Source organism: Giraffa tippelskirchi, chromosome 2, assembly GCF_054371585.1.
Source record: "Giraffa tippelskirchi isolate mGirTip1 chromosome 2, T2T-mGirTip1v1.2.pri, whole genome shotgun sequence".
Lineage (NCBI taxonomy): Eukaryota > Metazoa > Chordata > Mammalia > Artiodactyla > Giraffidae > Giraffa > Giraffa tippelskirchi.
The window spans coordinates 156,787,547-156,815,439 of NC_137276.1; the positions used below are offsets into that span (position 1 = coordinate 156,787,547).

Sequence of the window (27,893 nt, forward strand, 5' to 3'; positions counted from 1 at the left end):
TGTGTGTGTGTGATGGGGTTGGGGGTTATCACATTTTATTCATTTTTTTTCTTTTTCTTAGTTCTTATCCCAACATGTGAGTCTGTGGCTACTTTGATATTTATTTGGGGCAAGGGGCTGGAAAGGGACTGGGTTTCCCCTCTAGATCCCAGTGTCTCCTAAGAATCTGACTCCTTGCTCTTTGCTATACCTTGGAATGGGGAGTCTGTGTATAAGAAGCAAAGAAGAGAACTTGGCTCGGGAAGCCTGTGAGCAGTCATTGCTGAAATGTAAATGCAAAAGATTGAAAGGAAGGATGTGAGAATGAAGCCAGCTGTCTCGCTTCCAGCTGTAGAATCATCAGAAGAGCTGCCGCGCTCAAGGTCAAATACACAAGCCCGACTTGCGGATGAAAATTGCCAGGGAGTTAGAGTGGACGTTCTCTGATGTTCTGATGACTTTGAATGGGGCACTGTAATTCCCTCCCACAGCCAGGCTTACTTTAAAGAAAAACCCTGCTTTTGGGATCTCCCTTTTTGCTCACCTCCCTGCAGCGTCAGGGGATGCCAGGTGAGGTTGGCGTCACTCCTTATATCAAGGCAAGTACTCTTTCTGAGGGCTTCATAATGATAAGGGCCTGGCACACCTGCTACGTCTTCAAAAGTATTTTTTTTAACTTGAAGGTTATTTAACAATTCAGTCTCCTACACTTATAATATGGTAAAATCAGATGCCAGGAGAGGGGGAAAGAGTTGCTCAGGATGTCAGGAATGCACTGAGAACACTAAAAAACCTGAAAATCGCAAAGAAACATCTATGATGAGTTTTTAAATGACAAAAATTATTTTGGATGATATACATGTTCCACAAAAGTTATTTTTACTTTATGGGCTCTTTAATAATGCTAAAAGATATTTGAAGCAATTAACATCAATAAAGGGCTTCCATGGTGGCTCAGTGGTAAAGGATCTGCCTGCCAAAGCAGGAGACACAGGAGATGTGGGTTCGATCCTTGAATCAAGAAGATGCCCTGGAGGAGGAAATGGCAACCCACTCCAGTATTTCCCATGCCTGGGAAATCTCGTGGGCAGAGGAGCCTGGTGGACTACAGTCCATGAGGTTGCGAAAGAGTTGGACAGAACTTAGCAACTAAACAACAACACAAAAAATGAACATTTATCTTTTTACTCTAGTTTAGGAAAAACTCTTAAGTAAATTCTATTATAAAGGCATAACAAGTAGACAAATAGTTTCTCCACACAATAGATCTTACTGAATGTGCTGGGATGTCAGAGGAAAGAACTCAGGAAAGAGAATAGAGACATTTGGAGGAAAAAGGAGGAATTAAAAAAGAACATCTTCATGGAGGAAAAGGCCAGAACACATGAGTCATAGTGTACATTTTAGTTTCTCCTAATATCATATAGTCATTCTTTTTCTACTCTGACAGGTGAGTGAGAAGTGTTGCTATTCCTTTCTACAAATTAACAAAATCAAGGCTTAAAAAACCAGGGCTTTGGAAAAGAAGGAATTATCATAGGATTAGAGCAGAACTCTGAGCTCCTGCACTCTAAATCTTAGCCTCTACCTGTCTCTTAAATAAATTCAAACTAACAGATGGCCTGTCATCAGATAGGTCTTTTTTTTTTTTAATCAGTATGGCTTTTTTTTTTTTTTTTTTTTTTTGCAGCCCTCTGGTCTCAGTTTGGTTACCACTCTTTTGTGAATCCTTCCCTATGTCCTTCCAGCTGAAGATATGCACTTCCTCCTCTGTCTTCCCAGAGTTTTCATCTGTACTTTTGTTTTAATCATTCACTTTGTTTTAACCTTATATTGGCAAATCATCTCACCCACATGTATAGCAAATGTGAGATTCATAAGAGGAGAGCTCATTTTTTCTGTTCTTCTTTGCGTCTCCTTCCCCTCTTCATGCTCAAACCTTACTCCACATTCCAAATTAATGCCCAAAGCAACACCACTCACCCTGGGGGTATCTAGTATTTTTTTTTTTTAAACAAATGTCTTAATCTGCTCAGGTCATAACAAAATACCATAGACTGTGTGGCTTAAGCGACAGAAATTTCTCACAGTGCTACAGACTGAAAATCAAAGATCAGGGTACCAACATGGTGGGTAGATCAGGGTACCAGCATGGTGGGTAGATCAGGGTGCCAGCATGGTGGGTTTCTGGTACCAGCTCTTTTCCTGGCTTGCAGAGGGTCACCTTTTTATTGTGCCCTCGCATGGCAGGGAGAGAGAGATTGTGTGTGTACAAGCTCTGTGGTGTCTGCTTTTATAAAGACACTAATCTCACAGCGAGGACCCCAGCCTCTTAAGTCATCTAAAACCAATTGTCTCCCAAGGGCGCCATCTGCAAATACCATTACATTGTGAGTTTGGGCTTCAGCATGAATTTTGGGAGGATGTAGTTCATGGTGGCTTGGTGGTAAAGAATCCACCTGCCAGTGCAGGAGATGAGGGTTCAATCCCTGGGTTGGGAAGAACCCCAGGAGAAGGGGATGGCTACCCACAACAATATTCTTGCACGGAAAATTCCATGGACAGAAGAGCCTGGAAGGTGACACTCCATGGGGTCACAAAAGAGTCAGACACAACTTAGCAACTAAACAACAATAGTTCAGTCCATAGCAATGAGTTCCACATTTTGGCTATAGGTCTAAATGCATTATTGGTACTGGTTGATGGAGTGATGATTAGAATATCCTGTATTTCTAGATATAGAAGCTATATACTGAGATATTTAACAGGTATTTGAGTATCCTCTTGCCTTTAAAGAATTCGGGTGGACCTTCAGTAGGACCATATTAATAAAGCATTATATAGCCCCACTGCATTTTCCTTTTAGGTTGCACTTTCACCCACTAGATTTTACCTCATTTTTTAGGTCAGAGAAAAGAGAAAGACTTGGTTTTTTTGGAAATTTATTGTGCATTCTTATTAGATCATTTGGAAATTGGCACAAGTGGCAGGAAGCCAAACTGGCCTATGTCTGGCCAGGCAGTGTCTTCAGGTCATTCCAGAAAAGCTGCCGGAATAACGATGTGTTCTCCAATAAAGTGCTTTATGTCAAAGTCTCTTTTGGAATTAACTCCTCATGCACAGATCAATAAGCCTCACCAGCTTGCCAATGTAATTAAGAGGTGACAGGTTAAGCATTCCTATTAATTAAGTTCAAAGTAAAATAAAATGAAGAAGGTTGCTTTTGTGAAATTGTGCTGTCAGACTTTGCTCAAGAGTGTTTCTGAGTTTTTATAGAACAGAATCCAGGAGATGGAGGTGATTTCTGTCTCCAAGTCTTGGGAAAAGTAAGCATTTAAATATATGTATCTTGAATATTTTTAACTGAAGAATAAACTATTTGCTGATTGTGAGAGCCGTTGAATGAACACCTCCTGTGTACAGAGGGCTGAGTTCGGTGCTCTGGGGGATATGAGCTCCTTGAAACTCAATCCTTGCTCTCTTGGAGCCTTTAGATGAAGGAGAAGCACCAGACACATAGCCAGTATTAAGGCAGAATCTGTCTGAGAGGGAGACTCAGGCAGTGATGAGAGCTCTGAAAAGGGTGGATGTGGAGGGGGCCAACACCAAGAAAGACCTCCCAGACGATGCAGCACTTGAGCTAGACTTTGAAAATAAAGTCAGAGATGATGGGGGAAAGAATGCACAAAAACAATTCCAGTTTCTAAACATTTGTTTTCCATGGTGAAAACCTCTAGGATTAAAAAAAAAAGAAACCAGCCTGCTGATATATTAGAATCTGTTGGGAATTCATTTAATGTGTAGAAAAAGTGGGAGCAGGGGAGGTAAAGAATATCTTCTGGTTCATGGATTTTCCTGCATATGCAATAAGATAGTCTTGGACTCATTACCTTCCTCTGATGGGTCTTAATCAGATTTATTACAGAGGCCAAATTCCTTTGTCCTGAGACCACCAGAAATAGCAGCCAATGGGAAGGCCATGTTGGTACTGTTCTTCCTTTTCTGAAAAAGTGGACACTTAATAGTTATGAATCCTCCTGCCAATGCAGGAGATGCTTGAGGCATGGATTCAATCCCTGGGTCAAGAAGCTCCTCTGGATTAGGAAATAGCCCACTCCAGTATTCTTGCCTGGAAAATCCCATGGACAGAGGAGCCTAGCGGGTTACATACAGGTCATAGGGTCACAGAGATGGACACAACTAAGTGATTGAGCACATAAAAGCTATGAAAAATGCTAATGTATCTTTAGACAGTTTAAGTCCATTTTGCTCATTGCATTGAGTGGAAGTCAATATTGATGCCATTGAAACCTGAAAGGACCTTGAAGACTCTAACACAAGCCCCATATTTTGCACATTAACAAACTGAAGACAAATTAGAATGCAGTTTTTCCAGGGAAAACAGAGCCAAGTAAACTTCCTGAATCCTATAACAGTGGTCTGTTATTAGATATTTATGTTACCTTCACATGGAAGAGAATGATTAGGCTTTTAGGAAAGAATAACTTGACTCCCAATTCCCTGAGTTACTACTGGATGGTATTAGGCAACTTCCCTTAATAATCTGTTTTCCAGCTATGATAATTATGTATCTTTTAGCATTTACCACCTGTACCAATTGCTTAGCCTAATAAGACCTTACACTTAAATGCATGTGCCCAAAGTACTTTTATCGTTGTTTTTCATTTGATGCTCACAATTCCACAAGGCAGGTGTTATTCCTAGATTAAACATGAGAAAACTGAGGCTCAGATAAGGTAGCCCCAATAGCTAAAAAACTGAAAAATGTTCTGACTTCCATCCTCTGGCTAGGAGTCTGGTTTTCTTACCTCAGCATCTCAGTTGCCTGACTAAATGGTCTTCAGTCATTAATCCATCCACTGAGTATTTATAAGCACTTTCTATATTTCAAATATTGTAGTAGGCATTAGAGTTACAGAGTTTAAGAGGATACAACCCTGAGTCCTTGAGTGACTCCCCATTTGAAAGAGATAGCCATCCAGACAAACAAATATGTAGCATGTTAAATGCATACTGGGTGTTTGAGGGAAGAGGGGACACATAAGATTGAGGGAATAGTTTTGTAGCTGTTTATCTAAGCATGGCACAGTCCTGTTTCTCCAGCTAGACTGTGAGTGTCTTACTATGTCATGTGCCTCTATCTTCCCTGAGACTCCATGAATAGGCCTCATACTCTGCTAATATTGAGTCAATATCTATTGATGATGCTGCTGATGATTTTTCCCTCTGATTTTCACAACCCTGGAGAGGTTTCCTGCTGGCTCTTAGGTGTAACAGAGTTTAATTTACAATTTTGAGTTAGCCTTTTAAAAATCACTTTTAAGAAAAATAAACAACTTTATGAGATGGCTGCTAAATATTAATATAATACTAACATACTCAACTATAGTAATGATTCTGTTTTAACCAGCCTTTGCACAACATTTGCAATTTAGAGTGTTGTACTTATATGACTGTTCTTTTCTTCTGTCAGTGAATTGTAAGTTTCATTAGGCTTTCAAAAAAGCCTTTAATCAGTCTTTAAAATTCTAATTATTCCCGAGTATCTAATCATTACTGCTTCATTGATATTTTCGGTAGTATCAAACATTGCAACTGTTTCGCACTGGAAGGGGATGGATTGCAGTGCTATTCAGTTCCAAAGAACACCCATATTTTCAAAATTATGGGGAAGTTTTTCCCTCATAGCCAAGTTGTGATTAAATGTGTCAATTGCACAAGCTTGGAATTCTGCTGCGCAATGCCAACATTTTGTATTGCTTTATTTTGACCATATATTACAAACAGAATTATTTCCCGGCTCATTTATATATATTTCCTGGTTTCTGAAATCTTAACTGGCAAGCTTTGTGAACAAATATTAATTTCAAAGATACTAGAAATAAAGCAAAATGAGGTTTTCCTCATATATCTAAGAATTACTTTTAATCATTTAATTCCCAAGATGTAATTTGTCCAATCCTACTGTAGATAGGAGCTCGTTATAAAGATTCTAGGTTGGGCAGCCTCTCTAGCAGGAGTAACCTTTTTGATTGTCTCCCAGCATTTCCTAAAAATGATAGTGTACAGAATGAATTGCAAGGTAAATGAGTAAACTGGACTTGATTTACCAAACACAGAGTAGCCTTTCCCTTCTCGAGGGGATCTTCCCAACCCAGGGATCAAAACCAGGTCTCCAGCATTGCAGGCAGATTCTTTACCAGCTGAGCCACAAGGGAAGCCCAGGAACCCTACTATAAAACAAAGTTCCATTTACCCTGGGGGGAAATAAAAATTTATGCCTACCACAAATTTATTTTCTTGAAAAATAATTGGGAAATTTATAAGCAGGTACTACAGCACTAATTTATCAACCAAATATTTTTTTTCCAAATAACAATTTAAATAGGACTAGAAAAGAGAAAGTATAATTTAAATATTTTTGAGTGCAGTACTGGATAAATGTGTGTGTGTGTGTGTGTGTGTGTGTGTGTATTGAATTTGAAAGTAATTTATGGAAAGTGCTGCCAGCATGGTATTTCAAATGCTCCACAATTTGAATTTAAACTGCTCAATGGGATCATTAAGATTATTATGCATGTTTTCCAAAGAGTTTGAATTCAAATGACAACTTTAAAAGAAAAAAAAAAAAGATGCCCTTTAAAAACTGAGGAATGTTATTGCACTTATAGAAATTCGTGCAGTTTGAAGTAATTTGCCACCTCCCCTTCTGGAAAAGTACCTGATAATGTTGTCAAGAGATAGGGATGTTGGAGAAAGTGCATATTGCAGGCAGATTCCCTTGGTGAGTAAAATCAGGTTGTAAAGCACACTTCACAGACAGTGGATTATTTCGTTTAGTCCAGTTGACAGCAGAAGATCAGAAACGGTTGTGAATCAACGTAGGTAAGTTGGAGCACAGGGATCCCATGATGGCAGAGGCTCTGTTGAGTAGTGCCTAAAAGTCCCCTTCAAATTCATCAAGTATGCCATTTGATTCTCTTTCTCTGGGTGGGTCTTGGCCTGTGGAGGTCTGCTTTCATTTTGTGCCTGTTAACAAAGTGAACAATTTATGAAAGAAACAAACAGAGGCGTGCTTACTCACTTTTCAAAAGAAGTCTTTCTGCCATAGATTTTGGAAAGCTGTTTTGCAATGGATTTACCGTTATATTCTTTAAAATAAGCATAGTTCCAGTGATGGGAAATTCACTAGCTTTCAAGACAGCTTGTTCATTTGTTGAACTCTCTAAAGGTTATAAAGTTACTTCTTGTTTTGGATGGAAGTCTCTTTCCTTACAACATCTATTCATCTGTCCACAAAGAAGACAGCTAATAAATACATCTTTCATTTGAAAGCCTTTTAGGTATTTGAAGAAAGTTCTCAAGTCCATCTGAAATCTTCTCTTCTTCTGGCTAAATTCTCCATCCATGTTTATCTGTACTGATATCAAGGCCTCTTACCATGCTGACCATTGTCTTCTAGATTCATCCAGCATGTCAATATTATTCTTCCAGTGCAGTACTTAAAAATTCCATTACCTTAAATAAACAAATTAATGTATTGGGATATGTAGAACTTGATTTAAATGATAAATATATAAAACAACACAAAAACAGAAAGATTCTGAGTTACAACACTTTCTTAAAGTTGAAGGAAAATTTTATAACCCATTTCCCAACTCTAGTGAAATAAAGTAAGGTTATATATTAGATCTGGTTCCCTTCAACCTATTTTAAGCAGAAGTAAAATGAGATTTACAACATTTATCACTTTCTTACTTAGATTGAAGTATGTGTTTCATCTTCATCTAGGAGTAACTTACTCATTTCTTTGCACCGTTAGCAGTCAGCACTGCCTTGGTATAGGTGATGTGCATTAAGTGTTTAGACTTAAGGAGCATTAGTAATAATTCCAAGGGCTTTGCAGTTTATAAAACATTTGCAATCTAAATTTGAGTTTGACGTACAGGTTTTGGTTCTTGTCTGTGCCTGTGTTGTTGCTGTTGTTGTTTTTATGTGGGGAAATCAAGGCTCAGAAAGCTTAAGGGTCTTAAGAACGCAGAGCTGGTCAGAGGATATGACTAAAAGACACTGTGGCTCTAAAACTTTGTCATTTAAACCAGAGAATTTGTTAGTACCATCCCTTGGTTTTTGCCTGGGTAGAATGTGTTTTTAAATGCTTTAGGAGAGAGAGAACTTTGATTTCTATACCCTTATTAGAGGTGTTATTCAAATTCAAAAGCTTTCGGTGAATTTGAAAGAAATCTTTTGGATTTCTAGGAGCTGCATCAAAGCAGCTTTTCTTTAGAGCATCCAGAATGAGTCTGCAGTGTCTTGTGGGAATGAGTGATCTGTGAGGACTAGAACTGAGACAGCAAATGGAACCTCTTTAAAGGTCCCCAGCAACAGACTCATTTTGTATCCAAATTCTGAAGCACAAGTGGGAGAAATGATGCTTCAGTGAAGAGAGTGATGATTAGAAATAAATCAGCTATGAGGTCAGGGAAAGTACTCAAACTTGGGCTCCTAGGCTCCAGCCAATTTCTCCAGCCACTTGGACACAGTCCTCTAGAAGCCCAGGCTGATGCTTCATCTGGACTTATAGTAAGAAATCCAGTGCTTCTATTTGTTTCTCCCTCCTAGTGAGAAAACCATCCTCACTGCCTCCCTGGCCTCACCACTATCAGTCCACATCCATCCCACCTCAGAATTGCCCAGGGAGCCTTCTCATCACACCATTCTGTGTCTGGATCCATATCTTTATCAAAAGGTGCCCATGGTTTCTTTCAGAATGCTCCTGAAAATTTCCATGTTTGATTAAGTGTCCCAGCCATAAAGCCCTTTCCAGTAATCCCAGTACTGGGCAGCCAATTCCAGTAATGGAGGAGACACTTCCAACTATTAAGCAATGGCCACCCTTTCAAAGGAGTTTGAGCAATCTCATTTTCAAGTTGTGTTTAAAGCATGCTTCTGGATGCCGAAAGGCATCTGGGCCCTAACTATGACAGCACTGGGGAGATTTTGGGTAAAAAGGTTATTATACTGATCCTGACAGTTCACTGGGTAGAACTCACTGGGAGAGGTAAATGGGGTTTTCGCATTCTTCTTCATGTAAAATCTGAATAACAATATTCATCAGGGTTTTGTGAATATCAAATAGAACTTTTTGGCACAGTGGCTACTGCCATTTGTGGGTCATGTTCAACTGTCAGCAATCTGAACTGCCTTAAAAGAAAGACAGGTAAGTATTGTTTTGATGCAGATGAACCTATTTGCAGGGCAGGAATAGAGAACAGACGGGTGGACACCAGAGGAAAGGGGAGGGTGAGGCAAATTGGGTGACTGGGATTAATATATCTATAGTACCATGTGTAAAACAGATAACTAGTGGGACCTAGAGGGTGGGATAGAGGGTGAAAGGGAGGCTCAAGAGGGAAGGGATATATGTATACTTATAGCTGATTCACTTTGTTGTACAGAAAAAACTAACACAACATTGTAAGCAGCTATACCCCAATTAAAAAAAAAAAAAGAATGCTAAAAAAGGAAAGCAGACACTTGCAAGATCTCCAAAGAGAATGAACACACTATGTCAAACAGGAGCATCCTGCCACTGAAAGGAAAAGGTCAGGTTCTAGATGACCACTCATCAGAGATGACTCTTGTCAAGGAAGGGGGAGTGGAGAAAATGACCTATACCAGTCTTTCTAACATGAAAGTAAACACAGGAAAAAGGACATTGTTTGTCCATAACCCCCCTGCCATGCCTGCACCCCAAACCCACATGTTATACCTATCTTCTTGAAAGAGTAGCGAGTGGAGTTATCCATGTGCCCTGGATAGAAATAATACAGCAATACCAGTGAACGCCTTTTGCAGTTAAAGGGTACTTACCTTCACCCGCAACCGAAGAGTCACATCAGGAAATATCAAGATGAAAACTGCAAACTCAGTTTCTCGTGACATTCAGGACCATTCTTGTCACTTGGTTCAGTTTCCATGTACCTGAACTGAAGGCTGCAAAGCAGGGCACAAAACTCAGACACTGAATCAAAGAGAAATCAGTTTGAACCCAGGCTCTATTACTCTGTACTTTGTGACAAGTCAAGGTTATTTGTTCTCTAAAGCTGGTCTGTAAAAGGAGGTTGATAGCATTTACTGTTTTGGGCTACTGGGAAGATTAAATGATTCCATATAAGTGCCAAGCACAGTGCCTGCTTCCCAACAAGTGTTTAATAATACTAGCTGTTGTTGCTGAGATTCATCCCGAAGACATTTATCACACCATTTTGTTGTTGTTCAGTCGCTCAGTTGAGTCCAACTTTTGCGACCCCATGGACTGTAGCATGCCAGCTTCCCTGTCCATACCATACCTCCACTGGAAAATAGATTATGCCATAGAAATTTACATTGCCTTCAATCCTTTGCTTTTCTGTATCACTCTTTTCTGGCAATACTGTAATCTGGATGAACTGAACCACTTGTCTTTTGCTCACTGAAGCAGCTGAGTGTTGCTGCAGAAAAGTACACATCCAGACCTATTGATATCATGATAAACTGTGACCCACTTTTATCGTCTGCTCGGATTTAGAAAAGGCAGAGGAACTAGAGATCAAATTGCCAACATCCATTGGATCATAGAAAAGGAAAGAGAGTTCCAGAAAAACATCTCCTCCTGCTTTATTGACTACTCGAAAGCCTTTGACTGTGTGGACCACAACTGGAAAATTCTTAAAGAAATGGGAATACCAGACCACCTTACCTGCCTCCTGAGAAATCTGTATGCAGATCAAGAAGCAACAGTTAGAACCAGATGTAGAACAACAGACTGTTTCCAAATTGGGAAAAGAGTATGTCAAGGCTGTATATTATCACCCTGCTTATTTTACTTCTGTGCAGAGTACATCATGCGAAATGCCGGGCTAGATGAAGCACAAACTGGAATCAAGATTACTGGGAGAAATATCAATAACCTCAGATATGCATGCAGATGACACCAACTTTATGGCAGAAAGTGAAGAAGAACTAAAGAGCCTCTTGATGAAAGTGAAAGAGGAGAGTGAAAAAGTTGGCTTAAAACCCAACATTCAAAAAACAAAGATCATGGCACCTGGTCCCATTACTGCATGGCAAATAGATGGGGAAACAGTGGAAACAATGACAGAGTTTATCTTCTTAGGCTCCAAAATCACTGCAGATGGTGACTGCAGCCATGAAATTAAAAGATGCTTGCTCCTTGGAAGAAAAGCTATGACCAACCTAGACACCATATTGAAAAGCAGAGACATTACTTTGCCAACAAAGGTCTGTCTAGTCAAGGCTATGGTTTTTCCAGTAGTCATGTATGGATGTGAGAGCTGAACTGTAAAGGAAGCTGAGCACTGAAGAATTGATGCTTTTGAACTGTGGTGTTGGAGAAGACTCTTGAGAGTCCCTTGGACTGCAAGGAGATCCAGTCAGTCCATCCTAAAGGAGATCAGTCCTGAACATACATTGGAAGGACTGATGCTGAAGCTGAAACTCTAATACTTTGGCCACCTGATGCAAAGAACTGATTCATTGGAAAAGACCCTGAAGCTGGGAAAGATTGAAGGCAGGAGGAGAAGGGGACGACAGAGGATGAGATGGTTGGATGGCATCACCAACTTGATGGACATGAGTTTGAGCAAACTCTGGGAATTGATGATGGACAGGAAAGCCTAGCGTGCTGCAGTCCATGGGTTCACAAAGAGTCGGACACAACTATGCGAATGAACTGAACTGAACTGTGACCCACTTTGACCCCACTCACAGCTTGCTTTCTTACACGCTGCTCTCAGCTATTACATACATTCTCTACTCCAATTTCTCACTGCCCCCCATCCCCACTCCCTCCTCCACATTCTCCAGAGTGACAATGAAAGCCACCAGACCAGGTGACCCTCCCTCATCTTCTTCTGTCAAATTTGTCCCTGTCCTCTCTGTTTCTTCTGTTACAATATCAGAAGAGCCCACCAAATGATCCGAGGCCCATTAGCCTGATCTCATTTCCCCCATCCAGAGAGGATCTTCTCTCCCTAGGTCATCTCTTCTTCCTCCTGGACCCTCTACCTGTCCTTCTTGATTGGATTCTTCTCATCAGCATCGAGTTGTGTTCTTGCATGGCATAGATCCCCCCCTGAGTACACAACTCTCCCTAGATATGGCAGTGTTGTTGTTGTTTAGTCCCTAAGTCACGTCCAACTCTTTGCAACCCCACAGACTGTAGCCCTCCAGGCTCCTCTGTCCATGGGATTTCCCAGGCAAGAATACTGGAGTGGGTTGCCATGTCTTTCTTCAGGGGATCTTCCTAACTCAGGGATTGAATCTGCATCTCCTGCAGTGCAGGCAGATTCTTTACCACTGAGCCACCGGGTTGCATTATCAAAGCCAGACTAGAAAAATTTTCATTACACATGCTGCCTCCTTTTCCTTATCTCATGTTCTGTCTTTCCTCCTGCCTGACTTTTCTCCCCAGCACTCCTACCTCCACTGCCTTGGCTGAGGACATCTGTGACTTGTTACTTCCACATTTCCAAAACCATAGGTCAATGTCAGGGTTCATCTGACATGGTATCTCAGCAGTGGGGAATGGACATTTCGTCTTTAAAAAACTATCCTCCTAGCCTCTTTGGCATTTTGAGCTTTCTGATTTTTCTATTTATCTACTTCTCAGATTTTTTTTTTTTTTTTTTTTTTGCTGTCTTGCTCCTTCTTCCATGTCCCATAAATTGTCTACCTTCTCTTGGCTACTTTTCTCCCCGGTTCTCACTGTAGTCACTCTCATTTTCTCCCAAGCATCTAAGTACTGTCAATATGCTGTCATGTTTAAAATAGGTACCTTGATTGTGTTGTTACTCTTTTTCATTTTAGCTATTCTAATAAGTGGATAGTGATATTTCATTATAGTTTTAATTGGCATTTCCCCCATGGCCAGTGGTGGTGGAATGCTGGAAAGAATGTGAATAAACTGGGATCACTCATAGTTTGCTGGTGGGAATGTAAAATGGTATACTCATGCTGGAAAACAATTTGGGAGTCTCTTTAAAAATCAAAGAAACATACAACTACTGATAAGCTAGCAGTTGACTAATGGACCTTTATTCCAATAAAAAAAAATAAAGACATGTTTACTCAAAAATCTGTTCATAGCAGCTATATCTATGACAGCCCTAAACTGGAAATAATCCAGATGTCCTTCAGCAGGTGGTCTGTTCTTCCCCAGGAATACTATTCAGCAATAAAAAAGGAATGAATTACTGATACACACCATAACCTCAAGAGAATTATGCTCTGTGTAAAAGCCTATTCACAGAAGGTTGCACATTGTATATTCCACTTATATAACATTCTTGAAAGAGTGGTAGATATAGTGAACAAATGAGTGGCTGTCAAGAGTTACAGTTGAGGAGAAGAGTCAAGGGTTAAGGATGGGTGGAAGTGGGTGTGGTTATAAAAGGGCAACAGAAGGGGTCATTGTGGTGAAGAAGCTGTCCTGTATCTTGGCCGTGGTGGTGCACGTATTACATATGTACATGTAATAAAATTGCCTAGAAGCATGTGCAGGCACACATAAACACATCTAAGCTTTGTTCTCTCTGCTCTGTCACTTCCTGCTCACTACTCACCCCCTGCAATCCAGCTTCTGTCCCAACCTCTCTGCTTACACCTCATTCCTCAGCATCACCAGTGGCCTCTCTGACGCCAAATGTGCTGGGGATTGTTCTTTCCTTATCTCTCTTGAGCCCTATGCACCATTTAAAGGTGTTGACACTATCTCCTCAAAATGTGTTCTTCATTTAGCTTCTGTGACACCATCCACTCTGGGTTTTTCTTTTACCTCTCTACTCACAACTCCCCACTCCTTTTTTTTTCTTTTTTTAAACAGATTTCCTTTCTTCATTCCTTAATTCGATGTTTTTCTGAGTTCTGCCCTAATCCTCCTTCCGGTCTCACTCCACGCTCTCCTAAATGACTTCATCTGCTCTCGTGACTACATCTGTGTGTTGAAAATTCTCTGGCCAAGATCTGCAGTTGAGATTTCTCTCTGAGCTCCAGCCTAAGTATCTATCCACTTACCAGTCTTCATCAATTGGCTCATAGGCCCACAAACCCAACACTTTCAAAATAGGACCCACAGTTTTCCCCTTTAAACCCCCTCTTCCCTCTGTTCCTCTTTGGTGAGTGGCGCCATTTGTTTGCCCTGATGGAAGGTACAGGCACAAACTGTCCTAATCCTGCCCCTTGTTTCACCTTCTCCTCTTAGCCACTCACTCACCAAGTTCTGATATAACACTTCAGCTTCCTTTATGTTTACCTTCAAAATCCTTTAGTGACTTTTCACTGCCTTCATGATAAATTCATGCTGCTCAGACTGGCATATAAAAAGACTGCATCCACATATGCATGCCCGTGCATGTGCATACACACACATACACACACACACACACACACACACACTTCCAAAACAGGGAGGTTTTCTTTTACCTCTGAGGCTAAGGTAAGAGAAATACTTTCCCTTCTTGGAGTGTGTGACTTTCTCATGTTCAACTACTTACCCAGCCAAGAATTACCTTCCATAAGGCCTCGATTTGGACATCACTGAAAGTGTGGTCCTCGTTCCTGTCCTCCCCAGTGGACTTGACAGCATCTTCTGCTTCCCCCTACCCTACCACATAGTAGACTGTATTTAAAGGACCCAGGTATTTCTCATGTACCCCATCCACTATAAACTCTCCCCAAGGGCAGGGATATCTTGTTCCTCATTGCATCCTATAGCGAGTCCTCACATGCCTCTTGCCTGCTGGGTTGTACTGAACTGGACAAAGATGAGATCACTAAAGACAAAGCCATACTGTAGGTGCAGCTTAGGGGTCAATGAGCCCATGCTGGATGAATGATTCCCCACTGCACAGCCAGCCCCTGATTTCCAAAACTTTTAGTCATTTCCTGTGAATCTTGCCAGCCCTCTTTTCAATTGTTTTTGCAAGTTCTCATACTGTATAAGGCCAGAATGACTCAGGGTCTAACCAGTGCTGACTGTAAGTGTGACATCATGAGTCTCTGGTGCGCCTTCTCAGTTTTAGTGGCTGCTCCTCTGCCGACTGGCCCATTGCAGTAGGGCATAGCTGATCCCCCCAGTATGTGGTCCCGCCAGCCTGCGTGGTTATTTCACCTTATATGTTACCTCATCCATAGTGATTCGTGGGGAGGGGAGGATTGTTGTTTTTAACAGTTATCATAACATGTCTGTCTTAGTGGAAAGTATATTAAACTGGAAATCAGGGAAGCTGGATCCTCCAGGGGGCCGCCCTGGAGCATCTGAGGTGCCCATCCCTTTAAAGGGTGTGTTTATTTTATGGCAGTAAAGACTTATCTCATCATGTCCCATTGTATAGCTAGATTATATGTGTGCAATGATTTGAAACACTCCAGTGAAGAAATCTTGTAAAATATAAGAATTACGTGTTGGTAGTGCTTTACACTTCTCAATATGCCTTAATATCCATTATCTTATTTAATCCTCATGCACTTAGAAACTGAGGTTTGGTGACTTATTCATGTGAACAAAAATAATGCAGCAGAACCAACAATTTTGATTGTATATAAAGATCAAATGAAAATTGATTTGAAAAGCATCATCCATTAGACAAAGAGTGAGGCCTTCAGCAGGCAATTCACAGAAGCAGCAATAAAAATAACAGCTAAACCTATGAAAAGACATTCAGCCTTATTTTACTTAAAGAAATGCAGTTTAAAATACTATTTTCCACTTATATGAATGGCCGCGGTTTATAAGTTTAATACCTGCCTTTGGTAAGGGTGTGGGGAACAGGTAGTCGTGTGTTTTTGATTAGAACAAAATTGATACAATCTTTTGGAAATAAAACTTGGCACCATCTTTCAAATTTTTAATTATACCCATATTTTGACACTATAATTTAAAACAGTATGCTGTTTGATTTCCACAAGGGCACAGCAGTACCTGTTCAAAAATATACCTTGTGGCATTGTTTATAATGTTGTAGAGACTAGTTAAATAAAATTACAAAATAAGATATGGCAAATTCATACAATAACATGAAGACTAATAGAATAAGATAAATCTGTATGTACTATAAAATGCACCCAAGAAAAGCTAGATGAAGAAAAAACAGTGGGCAGAACAGTACATAAATGATCTCATTTGTGTTTAAAAAAACATTTTAAAAGAGTGTTTATGTGTGAATGTATATGTGTGTGTGTGTGTGTGTGCCCATTTATGTAGAAGCATAGAAAAATTGTAGGAATCATCAAGTTTTGGGTGGTTACCTCTAGGATGGAGTTTTATTTTTCACTTTTTATCCTTCTGTGCCAATTCAAATTTTACATAAATATACATCCATTTACAGATAAAAATTTGAAAAGTTAGCATTCGGCTTAGATAGTTCTCACTTTCGCAAGCTGTGGTGGTTTTCATTGATTTCCCAAATTTAATTGACCCAAATAGAAAAACCTTAAAGACAAAAAAAAAAAAAAAACCACTTCAGAAGCTTTAGATTTATGTGAGTTGTAAAGAAAAAAACATCAACAATCCCACTCAGCGAGTCAGAATTCCCACCTTCACCCCAAATTGTAATAGCAAGCAGGTAATTAATCTGTGGCCTTTCCTACACCTTGTGATTTGTCAGCTGTCACAGAGTATAGGCCTCAGAGTGGGAGGACCCGAGAGGCCACCCATCACCTCGCCACAATAGCCTTCTGCATATCAAGGCCCTGCATCCAAGACAAATGAGTGTCCATCCCTCTTTGCTCCCTTTGGCCACTTTGTCCTGTGGATCCATGCCCTTGCCCCCTACACCATAATATCTTCTTCATGGAAGAATGAAAGATCTTTCTGAAATCCAAACCACATCATGCTGCTCCTTTATTTCAAACCCTTCAGTAGGTTCCTTTTCCCAGTGCTCCTGGTCGCTAGTTATTCTGTACATAAACACAAAGCTTCTTAATGTATTTTAACATGCCCTTGTTTACGGGACCTTTGCTCACTGGTCTGGAGCTGGTGACACATGTGTTGAATGAGTCAGCTGCCCAGAGAGGTGCCTGAGATAAGGCAGACTTTTTTGTATCTCTCCAACCTCATCCCTTCACTCTCCACTCTGATCACACTGGGTTACTTTCAGTTTCCCAGCTACACCATGGTTGGTCCACCCACAGCCCTTGGTGCACCATCTTTCCATGTCTAGAATATTCTCTCCCATCCTTCAGATCTCAGTTGACTTTTCACTTTCTCCATGGAGCCTCTGTGGCATCTCAAGACAGCTTTGTCTGGCTGATGTGTGCAGTTTATAGCACTCTGGGTCTCCCTTCATAGCACCTATTACTTTTTAGTCTGGATTTGGGCTTTGCTTGTCTGCATCCCACTCTTGAAGGACAGGGAGTTTCTGTCCTCCAGTTGTTTTGAAGGCACTATTATATTCCTTCTCATCACCTGGTGCCTGACACATAATACACATATAAGCTTTAGCTCTGCCAGACCTCAGGTATTCTGAGCCTGAGCACCCTGCGTTTGCTCCTATGCCAAGCTCTCTTCCCACCGTCTTCCCAGTGTTCTGTTCCCACAGCCCGAACACTGTGCCCAGAGTTATTGTGTATCCTCGGAGTTTTTAGGACAGGAAAGCCTGGATTGGGAAGATCCCCTGGAGAAGGAAATGGCAACCCATTCCAGTATTCCTGCCTGGAAAATCCCATGGACCGAGGAGCCTGGCGGGCTATAGTCCATGGGGTCACAAAAGAGATGGACACGACTTAGCGACTAATCAACAACAAGGAGTTGACAGTTTAAAGTTCTTCAAGATTCTGTTTAATTAGGAAGCAATAGAATACTTGGAATCATTCTCACTTTGAGAATTGTTTTCTGTCTTTCCTAGTTTCAGCTCCAGTCAGAGGATTTAGCATGTGTCAGTCAATATTTACAGTTTTGGAGAATGGTGCCGTAATACCCCTTTTTCCTCCCACTTAACGTTAGCTCACTGCCTCCACCTCTGTGCTGGGTGTTACTGGTTTTGCCACTGGTGATAAGTGGGGCTGTGAATCCTACCTTTTTCTTTAGAGTTTCAGCCAACCTCCCACTAAAAGTCTTAAGACAAGAATTCAGATTTGCACTGGCAGAATTTTAGAATTGCATGTTCCCTCTTCTTCTGAAGGGCTCCTGTTCCTCTGGCTAGACCAGCTTCTCTGACACAGCACAGCAGAAACCATCTAAAAGTTCAGATTTCTTCTAGGAGAAAACAAACCTACCTAGCTGACTCTGAGGCAGAGGAAAAACAGCAAAAAGCAACCAAGAATGGTTTAGATGAATCTGTTCTTCCTCCTCCCTGCTCACTCATAGTGCCTGTTGCAATCAGACATCAGGTAAAATCCAAGTGATTCCTCTGCTCAGTCACCCTACCCTGCTAATAAAACCTCTGGAATGCATGAGGCCCTGCATTCAAGTATCAGCTGTAGGGACAGTGAGAGATAAAGACGATGCTACATTTACTTTCAAACTTCCTCACCGTCTCGTGTGAGGGAAGATTTTTATAAAGAGTAGAAGCCACAACATCTTGAAATTTCTGAAGAGGGGAAGAAGTCAGGGCTGTGGACTGCGAGTGAATGTCTCTTTAGTCCCTCTGGTGGGCACTGATCCACATCACAGCGAGCCCAGCTGTAGTGTCTGTTAGCTTCAGAGGGGCTGGCGCACAGCAGTCAGAGGCACAGAGACTCTTTTGTTATTGAGAATTCCGGAAGGAAGAGATTGTCAAGATAAAGGACTCAAATTTCCCTTTCCCATTGTACTGATAGCGAAGTTGAGGCCCAGAGGGGAGATATAACTGATCAGTGATTATTTCACTGATGCTCCGAAGCTACAATGACTACCAGCCCGCTGTTTAAATGAAGCCTGCTCATCCGGGGTGTATGAGCTTCACTGGTTAGCAAAAGGGTATCCAGGTCGCTTGGAAACTATTCTCTTCTTCCTGTGAATGAGTGGACATCTTGTTTCTTATTCAGCTGGGTTCAGTATCATTCAAAGAACCTATAAAAAGAATTCACACCCTTAGGTGCTTGGGAGCCAGTGCAGTGGATGTTGGATTAGAACTAGGAGCAAGATATACTGGTCCCTGCCCTCCTGGAATTCACAGTCCCATGTCTGGAAGGAGCTTTGGGCTTCTCCTGTGTAATAAATAGTGACAGACTAGCATAATTTCTTTTGGAGGTACTTTACAGGACATAAATCCTTGTCTTAGTTGACCTCCAGCCAGGCCTTTCTCATCAAGACTTATCATCATCCTCCGATTTAGGGGGCTTCAATTGTTGCTGCTCAGTTGCTCAGTTTCAGTACTTTTCCAATGCCATGGACTGTAGCCTGCTAGGCTCCTCTGTCCATAGGCTTTCCCAGGCAAGAATACTGGAGTGGTTGCCATTTGCTTCTCCAGGGGATCTTCCTGACCCATGGACTGAATCTGCATCTCTCCTACATTGGAAGGTGGGTTCTTTACCACTGTGCCACCAGTGAGCCCCAAGGGGCTTGGATAATGAGGAAAAATCATGACAGGAAAAGATGCTTTTCTTTTCTTCAGGTGATGAATCCAGCCTGATTTGGGGGGTTATTTTAGATAAGAATCTTTGAAAGCAGTCTTACACTTTATTCCCTGCAGTGTTCCTATATGGATAATTTATATTGATAGTTGATAGAAGTGTATCTATTTCTCAACTCTGGTTGTGCATTGTGTGTGTGTGTGTGTGTGTGCTCAGGTGCTCAGTTGTATCCAACTCTTTGCAACCCCATGGACTTTTGCCTCCAAGCTCTTCTTGTCCATGGAATTTTTAAGGCAAGCATACTAGAGTAGGTTGCTATTTTCTTCGTCTAGGGGATCTTCCCCACCCAGGGATCCAGCCCTTGTCTTTTGCATTTTCTGCATTGGCACGCAGATTCTTTACCACTAGTGCCACCTGGGCTATGCATTAGAATCACCTAAAAATTAGATAATTCCTTTAAACTCTGTTGTTAAGTCCCCACTCCAGAACAGTGAAACAGAATATTTAAAAGTAAGGCCTCAGTTCAGTTCAGTCACTCAGTCGTGTCCGACTCTTTGCGACCCCATGAATTGCAGCACGCCAGGCCTCTGTCCATCACCAACTCCCGGAGCCTACCCAAACGTACGTCCGTCGAGTCGGTGATGCCATCCAACCATCTTATCCTCTGTCGTCCCCTTCTCCTCCTGCCCCCAATCCTACCAAGCATTAGGGTCTTTTCCAGTAAGTCAACTCTTTGCATGAGGTGGCCAAAGTATTGGAGTTTCAGCTTCAACATCAGTCCTTCCAATGAACACCCAGGATTGATCTCCTTTAGGATGGATTGATTGGATCTCCTTGCAGTCCAAGGGACTCTCAAGAGTCTTCTCCAACACCACAGTTCAAAAGCATCAATTCTGCAGTGCTCAGCTTTCTTCACCATCCAACTCTCACATCCATACATGACCACTGGAAAAACCATAGACTTGACTAGATGGACTTATGTTGGCAAAGTAATGTCTCTGCTTTTAAATATGCTATCTAGGTTGGCCATAACCTTCCTTCCAAGGAGTAAGCGTCTTTTAATTTCTTGGCTGCAATCACCATCAGCAGTGATTTTGGAGCCCAAAAAAATAAAGTCTGACACTGTTTCCACTGTTTCCCCATCTATTTCCCATGAAGTGATGGAACCAGATGCCATCTGGGACACAGAAGAACTGTACAAAAAAGATCTTTACAACCCAGATAATCACGATGGTGTGATCACTCACCTAGAGCCAGACATCCTGGAATGTGAAGTCAAGTGGGCCTTAGAAAGCATCACTACGAACAAAGCTAGTGGAGGTGATGGAATTCCAATTGAACTATTTCAAATCCTCAAAGGTGATGCTGTGAAAGTGCTGCACTCAATATGCCAGCAAATCTGGAAAACTCAGCAGTGGCCACAGGACTGGAAAAGGTTAGTTTTCGTTCCAATCCCAAAGAAAGGCAATGCCAAAGAATGCTCAAACTACCGCACAATTGCACTCATCTCACATGCTAGTAAAGTAATGCTCAAAATTCTCCAAGCCAGGCTTCAGCAATACATGAACCGTGAACTTCCAGATGTTCAAGCTGGTTTTAGAAAAGGCAGAGGAACCAGAGATCAAATTGCCAATATCCGCTGGATCATCGAAAAAGCAAGAGAGTTCCAGAAAAACATCTATTTCTGCTTTATTGACTATGCCAAAGCCTTTGTGTGGATCACAATAAACTATGGAAAATTCTGAAAGAGGTGGGAATACCAGACCATCTGACCTGTCTCTTGAGAAACCTGTATGCAGGTCAGGAAGCAACAGTTAGAACTGGACATGGAACAACAGACTGGTTCCAAATAGGAAAAGGAGTATGTCAAGGCTGTATATTGTCACCCTGCTTATTTAACTTACATGCAGAGTACATCATGAGAAACACTGGGCTGGAAGAAACACAAGCTGGAATCAAGATTGCCGGGAGAAATATCAATAACCTCAGATATGCGGATGACACCACCCTTATGGCAGAAAGTGAAGAAGAACTAGAGAGCCTCTTGATGAAGGTGAAAGAGGAGAGTGAAAAGGTTGGCTTAAAGCTCAACGTTCAGAAAAAGTAAGGCCTAGGCATTGGTAATATATGTCATTAATAGTCAAATATCCCATAAAAGTCTGACTTTTAACAGCTTGTCTGTATTAAAAAAATAATTCCTCAATTCCCAAGTGCCTCCAGCAGAACAGATGAATTAAGATTTCTTTTCTCAAACTTTCTGGAGTATTCTACAACTGTAGTTTAAGTGACTGTGGTTGTCCCCCTACTGCTCTGTCTTGCTCCCAATTTATATCTAACTGGATTTATATTGGAAGGCAAGGAGGAGCACATGGCTTTCTAAACCTCTTTCTTGAAGTGTTAAAAGAAGAATTCATTGGAAAAAGCCATAGAGGAGATTTGGGATTTAGCATGAGAAAGGATTTTGTAGCAATACAACTCAAGGGTCCTCCTGCCTTCTCTATTATGAAAGTCTTGGCTGGGGTTGTTGATGAGCTCTGATGACAAAGATTTCTTTTTGCGTTGGCTAGTAGCTGGCCAAAAGGACCCTGGGATCTTGTCCAGCCCTAGGAATCTACAACAAGCTGAATAAATAGAGTGGTAGAATTGGGCAGAAAGTAGGTTAGCCTTATGCTCCCACATCAAATATTACAGAGAAAGATAACTTAAACATATAATTTTCTTAATGCCAAGTCTTATGTTATTAGTCTGGGCAAATAATGCTGACTACTGTACAAATAAACTCCCAAATCTCAGTGATTTAACACAGTGATTTATTTCTTTGTAATAAAATCAGATATGTGGCAGGTGCTTTCCATCTGGGGAGTCAAGGGCTCTACCTCATTCCATCCACTGGCTCCACCATTTCCTAGAGTTTGCAGGTCTTATGCTAGGTTCTCTACCATCTGGCAGATGAGGGAAGAGAGAGCATTGAGGATCTCCTGAGGTGGTGGTAAGGATTGTCATGGGTTAGACTGGGCAGTGTGGTGTAATGTTCCATTCTACTCATAGTCCATTGGCTGGGCGTCAGTCATTTGGCTACAGTTGCAAAGAATGCCTGGAAATGTAGCCCAAAGAAGAGGAAGTGGTTTGGGGTATATCTAGACATGCTTTAGTTGTCATCATCACCATCATCACCAGTATACTTTCCCGGAATTTTACAAATCAAACTTTGTGGGTTACTAAGCTTAACAAAATATATAAAAGATACGTTTCCATAATATAATTTATCTTTATTCCTGTATGTGTTTTCTGTCTTGGTCTGATTTAAAATAATGACTAACAAATAGATTCCATGGGTGCCAACTAGATAATTTAACCTCTTTTATGTCCACAGTTGAGGGATGTACCTTATTTTTTGAGGAAGAAAATGTTTATTTAGTTATTCAACAAATATTGAGAGCCTACCACGTGTTAGCAGCTGGATATTCAATGGTGACCAAAAACAAGACAAGCAGCCTGCTCCCAGGAAGCTTGTGTTCCTTGAAGGGAGCTGGACAAAGTGTTTTAAAAGAAAAAGGAACTGTCTTACAAGAATTAAAAACGAGAAAGCTGACCTAGACAAAGGAGTCAGGAGAGCATTCCTGAGGCAGTGCTGCTTCACTGAGGCAGGAAGAGTGAGTGGGGTTTGGCCATCTCAGATGGTGAAGCATACTGACTTGAGGAACTGAAAGAAGGCCAGTGTGGTCAGAGCTCAGAGGCTGAAGGAGAAGCATGATGTAAGGCAAGTTTTCAGGGGTAGACCCTGAGGGACCTTAGGCCTTGCTAAAGGATTTTGGCCATTCTCCCAAAAATAAAAGGAAGCACCACCATTTCATTACTTCTTACACCACTCATCCATCACAGCTTTTCCTGAAAGGTCTTTGGCAATACTGGAGATGTGGAAGCAACACCATGAGTAAGTGAATGGCGGAGCCTTCTCCTAAGTGCTGTGGTTTTTAGCCACATGCCATGCATTCTCCATTTCTCTGATTCTCCTCATTGTTTCCTAGAGCTAAGAGTAAGACAAACTTGAAGGAAACATGGCTTAGTTAGGAAACCAACTTGAGAAGTGAAGAGGTTTTCCTCTTCCAAATGTGATCCCTGTCTGCATATTCTACTACATGATTCAGTAAAGAGATATAATGAATTTGAAGTCATATTTCCAGACCTTTGCTCTGCCAGCCAGTGCCATTTTATCAGCAACTATTTTCAGAAATGGGTCTAGATTACAGCCTTCAGATTCCTAGTCCAGTATACTTTCCACTTTTCCACACAGATCCAATTATAAGTCTTCTTTCTCCATAATATTTAAAACATTCCTTCTGATTGAACCAGGTCACTTACTCTTTATCCCCTTTTCTCACCACTGAGATGACCTTTCCTTTCCTTCTAAAACTGGAACTAACTCTAAAATTGGAACTCAAGACTCTCATCTCCACAAAATCTGCCGAGAGGACAAATACATTGATTTTATTCTCCTCCCACTGAATGGACTTCCCTGGTGGATTAGGTGGTAAAGAATCTGCCTGCAGTGCAGAAGATTCAGGCCCAATCCCTGAGTCAGGAAGATGTCTTGGAAAAGGCAATGGTTATCCACTCAAGCATTCTTGCCTAGAGAATTCCATGGACAGAGGAGCCTGGTGGGTTACATTCCATGGATCCTAACTGTCAGTCACAACTGAGCAACTAGCACCCATTGAATAGAAAACCTCCTTGAGGGAATTCTCTTCAGCTATTTTTCTTGAAAACATAACTCTGGGCTCTGGAGTGGGTAAAGTGGAATTTGGTGATTTAATGAAGCAGAAGACAGAAACTGACAGGACTCAGAAAAACTGTCTATATTTGTCCTGGATTTGCTGGAAAACCATGATCAAGCTATTATTGAGCATTCTTCCTCAGTTTGTTAATTCATGAGCTGATACATCCCATGTTTTACGATCCAGGCATAGTACTACTTCCTGTGCAATAGGGCTGGGGTTCATGGGTGATTAGAATGGTAGTAGGGCATTTTACAGTTAATCCCGTCCATCCTATCCATGTTCCCTGATAAATGCTCATTCCTACAGATTCAGTGTTGCCTAAAGATTAGAATCATGAATTCTTCTAGACTTCTAGATAGAGAAGAGTTGGAGAGATCAAAGTCTTGCAAATGACCTGAATTATCAAAACGCAGATAATTTCATTTCATCTCATACATCCTACATTTAGCTGTCCTGACATGCTTTGTATTCCTCAAAATCTCTCACCCTTTTCTGACCTTCTGCTTTGGTTCATTCTGTGCCCTGCATTGAAATGCCATTCCCTTCATCTTTATGTTAAAATCCTACGTGGCCAACTTCAATGTTGCCTCATCCTTGAAGCTTCCTTTTGTCTCATGATTCAAAAGTGAACACTTTCTCTCCTGCTCACTTTATGACATAGATCATTTTTATTTATATGCTTATGCCTTTATATGCATATGTCATATTCACTATAAGAGCAGCTTTTGCGAGAAGGGTGTATAACTTTTCTTGGTATTTGTGTTTCCTAGAGCTCCTTCTAGTGGGAAAAAGTGATTTGAGGTCAGTAAGAATTTAGTTCAGAAATAAAGCTCTATGACTAAAACATTTATTTGTGACCTTGGACAGGTTTCTTAACCTATCTAAACCTCCTGAATTCCTCACTAGCAGAATTTCATTGGTAAGGAATAAACAAGAAGACTCATAGGAGAACTCCTGGAATGGGACTTAGTTATGTTAGGTATTTAAAGAGACTGCTTTATATCCTGCATGACAGTGATATGTCTGTAGTGGGTGTGTTATGTTTATACAAAATACAAAGTACCTTATCAATAAATAATGATTTTAATATTTAGTAACTATTTATGTGGTGCATTTCACCCACTGAGATTGGTACACTGATCCATCCCATTTTATAAAATAGAAAACTGAGATTTAGAGAAGCTTAGTCATTTATCCAAACTTGGCACAGATGTTAGAGGTACTGGAACTTAAACTCAGGCAGTCAGACTCCAGAACCTGTGCTCTTGACACCGCCTTCTTGATACTTTCTCCAAGCTGAATTATCAGTTAAATAGACAATGAAACTCATAAATCCAGCCCTGCCCAGGGACATAATAAAGTCTGTTCACTGCCCTAAAACATTTGATGATAAATCTTGGCACCCCCGCCCCCGTCCACTGTGTGCTCTGCAAGGTAAACAGCCCAAGTCCCTCCTGTCTTTCTTCACAGGTCAGATTTTCTGCTCTCTCCCTGTGTTCATCTTGGTCTCTGCCCTGGACAGGCTCCAGTTCTTTTATGTGTCCCTTAAAATATAAGGTATAGCTGCTTTGAAATGCTGCTCAGAGTGGTGGTAGAAATAGAAGACATAACTTCAGGTGTCAAAGAGCTTTGTCAAAGAACTCACTTTAGTGAGAAGGCGAAGTAGCCACTTGTTGGCTTGGGCCAAGCCCTCACTCATCCCTTGGGTGGCCCATGCTGGGAAGATACTCGATTGAAATGAGGGAAGGATGCTTAAGAGAAGGGAGATTTCACCCTCGATGAAGCCTCTCCAGGTTTAGGCTTCATGAACTCTGTCACTTGCTGGTGAATGTTATTGCTCAGTGTATAAAAATACAGCTGCAGTTGGGTTCCACCCTCTCCACTTAGAAGGGTGATTAACCATTTGTGATGAATAATTATTTAATTGCCAGTTCAGCTACATGTGTGTAGTTGTTTTGCTTCTTTCTCCTGCAATGTAAGCCAAGTCTTCTCAATAATAAAAAATAATCCAGAATTAGTCAACTGCTTGCTTTTTCACAGGTTTTCCTTCAGTCTGGTGCAGCAAGAAGGTTCCAATTTTACAACCTCACCTTTAGCTGAAAAAATAAAATAAAAAAGAAGTGCCCTCCCACCCCCCACCCTCCCCTGCCACTCAGGAGTGAGGTTTTTTTAAACTCTCATAGCATCTCCGGCAACTGTTAATAAAGTCTCTACTTCATTTTGAACATTTTCCTCTATCTTTGGATTAAAAAAAAAGAATTACAGCTCTTTTAATACCCATTTAATCTTTGTATTCACAACAGATGCAAAACCACTTAAGATTTAAACCTCTCTTTTTATGGGTTTGTATGTTGTTCCCATTTTTCTCAGAGGTATGTCTTGCAAGAGTTGTGGAAACATGACATGGGGGTCATTGCAAACTTCTGGGCTCCACTCTTCACTGCCTTCCATTTCCACATCCTCTTCGCCTGACTGATTATTTTAATAGTGACTTGCTGGGGCTATTTGTTGTTTTTGTTTTGTGTTTTAATTAGGCTGCACAGGGTCTCAGTTGCGACACGTGGGATCTTTTCCAGTTATAACATGCTGGATCTTTAGTTGAGGCATGTGGGAACTAGTTCCCTGACCAGAGATCAACCCAGGCCCCCTGCATTAGAAGCACAGAGTCTTAGCCATTGGGCCACCAGGAAAGTCCCGTGGCTTGCTGTTTTAACAAAGGTCTTTATTAATGCAACTAAATCATTTGTTTCTTGCTGTTGAAATCTTTTTCTTTCCATCATTAGAAGTACTTAATGAATGTATAAAGAACTAAAATTCCCATGAAGTGTGTCTGTCACCATCTTTTTATGGGCTTCATCAAAAAAAAGGTATGGGAGTGAAGTTCAGAATTGTCTCTTGCACTTCATGTGTAATTAAGGCTTATGTTTCCTCATTCAAGCCATATTTATGTAGAGAAGCAGCATGCTATACAGTAGAGTTCTTTTTTTAATTGTAAAAGTAATTGATCTAGTAAAAAATAAAAAGATTTTAAATAAAAAATGAAATTCTTCCCAATGCTTCCCTGTAGAAGAAACCATTGTTAACAGTTCTGTGTTTCTACGTCCAGAATCCAGAATTTGTTATACTCTATAATCACGTATGTGTACATACGTATTCACACAGACAGACACAGCATACATAATATCCTACATCTCACTTTTGTTTTTCCCCAATATATGATTAATATCTTTCTGAAAATGATAGTGTATATGGGTCTACCTTTGACTTTGTAATGGTGCCATAGTATTCTATAGGATGCATGGATCATAATTTAGTCATATCTCTAGAGTGGATATTTACATTGTTTCCATTTTTTGCCATTAAGAACAGATATCCTTGTGCCATCATATTTATGGAAATGTGAGACTTTCTGTGGAATAGATTTCTAGAATGAGCTTGCTGAGTCAAAAGTCTATGTACATTTCCATTTTGATACCTACTGAAATAGTCCTCCCAAAAGGTGGTCCTGGTTCATTCTTCTCAATGTTGTATAAGAATACATGATTCCATATACCCTCCTGA

The 27,893-nt window shown here is 40.9% G+C and overlaps 1 protein-coding gene and 1 long non-coding RNA gene across 22 annotated transcripts in view; both read left to right on the forward strand.

Moving 5' to 3' along the window:
• Positions 1–27,893, forward strand: part of LPP (LIM domain containing preferred translocation partner in lipoma) — a 728,299-nt gene that overhangs the window by 609,168 nt on the left and 91,238 nt on the right. The gene's annotated exons all lie outside the window — the stretch shown is intronic.
• On the forward strand, positions 40–27,355 carry LOC145524458 (uncharacterized). The gene is made up of 2 exons (XR_014067549.1): positions 40–1,079; positions 2,558–27,355. It is a non-coding gene; the product is annotated as an uncharacterized LOC145524458 (long non-coding RNA).